Here is a 3,530-nt window from a genome sequence, read left to right as displayed (position 1 = left end):
GAGCCCCTGGAACCGGCAGCGAGGGACGGAGCGACAGGGTGGGCGACCTGCGTGCGCCTGGCTCGAGTCCCCGAGAGACTCAGACTGGCAAGTCCAGGGGCGGGGGTGTTTGCTTTGCTGTCGCCCACCCGCCCCTGCGTCTGGTTCCCTTTGCGGCAGTGCAAGCAACCTAGAGGCTCAGCGGAATTGCAAACGGGTAGGCGGGAATCCCTCCTCATAACTTTCCCTGTTAAGACATTATGCGGTAGAATGAGGGCATTCAGCGTCTTACCAGAAGATATGTAAAAGTGGAAAGAAATAGACATTTATACGCACATAATCGGCCCAACGCTTAGAGTTTGCAGGGGGGATGCACATGAACTATTTCCATTTTTTAAATGCATTGGCCTGATGGCTGTAGGAAAGGGGTCACAGCGTGTTGACAGAGCACCGAGAGTGTTTTCTGCCTTAGCAAATGTCAGAAAGTCCACTGGGTGCCAAGAACCAAGGGTACAGGGATGACTGCAGACTTCCTGCCCTTAAGAAGAGCCCTGTCTTGGGTCTAGGACGGGGGGAGATGAGTCCATGAGAGACGTAATATACATTCATGGTACAGTGCAGCAAATGTGGTCCTAGAAAACCCGGAAAACTGCTGGGTGGACACAAGACAGAGAAAGTTAATCTTGGAGGGGTACCGAAGACGGTAAGGAAGGAGAAGTGCTATCTGAATTAGCGTTTGAGGAACGCAGGACTTGAGTATTCCGAGGTCGGTGGTGTAAAGGAGGCAAGTGGGGAGGAAGGAGGGCAAACGAAGGAGAGACGCAAGCAGCAAGGTCTGCAGCACCCTCTGCGCACAGTGGCCCTGGGCTTGAGGGGTTCCGGAGCAGGGAGACCCCACCTAGGGCTGAATGGGTGTGTAAGCCGGGATGATATGTGAGAATTGGGCAAAGGGCGGGGAGAACCCGAGGAGTGGTCTTTCTGGAGTGTCTGACATCTGAATTCCGTAAGTTTTTTTGTCTTTGTTTCTTTTGTTTTTTGTTTTTTGAGACAGGGTCTCGCTATGTAATTCAGACTGCCCTGGAACTTACCGAGTAGCCTAGGCTGGTCTCGAACTCGCAGCCATCCTCCTGCCTCAGCCTCCCAAGCGCTGGGATTACAAGTGTGCACCATCCCCTCGTATTTTTAAGCGTTTTCAGCTGCAGAAGTCAGAAAGTCTAGGGCCACTTCCTTGACCATCCCAACTGGAGTGCAGAGCTAGGGCCCCAGGCCAGGCCACTCACAGGTTTTGGAAAACTGGAGCAAGCCATGCAAGAAACAGAAACAGCAGAGAATCAGTTTTGCTATGAGACATTGGCAGTGTCTAGTGCCCAGCTGGACTGTGCTCCCAGATGGAATTTTGGCTGCTATCTTGGTGTAGCCTCTCTGGGTCCCAGCTCATCTTTTGCACCAGGATTTCAGTTTTCTTGGCAATTCCTTGAGCTATTCAATATCTTTTCATAATGATCTCTTTTCTTATTTTGATTTCTAATGTGTGCTATCAAGAATTTCTAATGTGTGCTATAATATGCCATGTAAGAGAAAGGAAAAAATGAAAAGAAAAGAAAGGAAGGAAGGAAAAAAGAAAGAAAAGAAAAAGAAAGAGGAGAGGTGCCTAACATTAATTTATAGGTTCTAGGCATACTTCTAGTTTTTCTACAAACTTTCTCATTTCATCCTAATGAAGAAACTTAGGACCAGGGAGGGTAACTTCTCTAAGATCAGGTAGCTGTTAAATGGCAGACCTAACATTTGAACTCCCATCTTCTGACCCCCAAAATACACTATATATCTTTGTACCATAAAAGGGACATCTACACCAAAAGCGTGATTGTAGATGTATTGACATTATGTTCTGCCATTAGCTGCTGTATGAGATGTGATAGGCAATACCATGAATATTTTAAATAAATTTTAAATTTTTTCTTGTAGTTAATCCTCCTTAAAATACTCCTGCTCATTTCAAACACACCTCTCCTATCATTTTTGCCAGTTTCTGAAGCGGTTTCGAAAGTCGTCTTTCATGAGTGTCTTTAGTTGTGCTGTTGTGGCTGCCTCAGTGTCTTGAATTGACTGAAAATGTTTACCTTTCACGATCACTTTGACTGTGGAGAAGAGCCAGAAACTGTACAGTGTCAAATCAAGTGAATGAGACAGATGAGGACACGCTGTAATATTTTTTAACAGCTTGCCTTTCTTTTGGACGGCACTCAACAGCAGCATTCACCGTACTTTTATCACGCCTCATAAAGACACTCATGCAAGAGGACTTCCAGAACGGCTTCAGAAACTGGCAGAAACAATGAGATAAACATATTCAAAATAAGGGGGAGTATTTTGATGGCGATTAATGGCAGCGTTGTCTTTTGCCGTAATACATTTTTAAAATTGAACATTCACTATATAGTTGATCACCCTTTGTGTGCAAAAGACCGCAGAATGTTTAGTATCTAAACACATATCACAGTAACATTTTGTGGAAAACTTGACATGGAAGGAAGTTTATATGGGTAAAAAGTTGGAGATGTAGGCTGGGGACTTAGCTCAGTGGCACCATGCCTTCCCTGCGAGCACAAGGTTCTGAGTTTGATCTCCAGTACCCAAAAGAAAAAAACTGGAGAAGGGCTGAGTGAAGAGAGGCAATACACACAGGAGGAGGACAGTGAACACTCACAGAAGTGAACTCTGGACATGTGCCGAGGGGGTGTGATGTGTGTACTGCAATAGGAATCACGAGGCTTGCAAAAGAGTGGTGAATCATAGAATGCAGGTTTCTGGTCTGCCATCTCCAGAGCTTGTTTTCGGTGTGCTGCCCTGCATGTCTACTTCATAGCTAGAGAGGTAGTTGGTCTACCTTGCATCTTCCTGAAAATGGGGTCCCAGGGCATTCCACCAACACAGTGTGTGCCTCTCCCAACTGCACATTGTTACCAGTGTGATGAGGCGTTCATATAAACTTTAACCATACACCTAATCATTCAAAAACATGGACCCTAAGGGATGGAGCTGGGAGGTGTAGGGTAATGGTATTGCTTTGCAGTACTGTTGGTGAGTAGTGTGGAATGATCCCAGAATCCCAGTGTTCTTCCAAGTGTGATTTTTGAACTTCCAGCAGCAGAATCACATTATAGCATCTGTTTGAAAAACAGATTTCCAGCTGGACATGATGGTACCACCTGTAATCCCAGCACTCGGGGAGGCTAAGGCAGTAGGATCATAAATCAACCCCCCCAAGTGGGGCAATTTAGTGACTTAGCACCTATCTCAAACTAAAAACTTGAAAAAGGAACAGAGACAGAGCTCAGTTCAAGAGCCCTGTGTTCAATCCCCAGTATGGGGTTGGGGGACTGAGATCAGAAATGCCAGGGCCTAGAAATCTGCATTTTAACTGCCTTTCTCAAGTGCTTTTTATGGACATTAATGTTTAAGGAGCAATGCGTACAGTGGGTGTGGTGGTGCATGCTATAATCCCAGCACTTGGAGGGCTGACTCAGGAGGACCGCTGTGAGTTTGGG

Source organism: Fukomys damarensis, unplaced genomic scaffold (genome assembly GCF_012274545.1).
Source record: "Fukomys damarensis isolate Sample0158 unplaced genomic scaffold, DMR_v1.0_HiC HiC_scaffold_19, whole genome shotgun sequence".
Lineage (NCBI taxonomy): Eukaryota > Metazoa > Chordata > Mammalia > Rodentia > Bathyergidae > Fukomys > Fukomys damarensis.
This window is presented reverse-complemented; position numbering follows the sequence as displayed.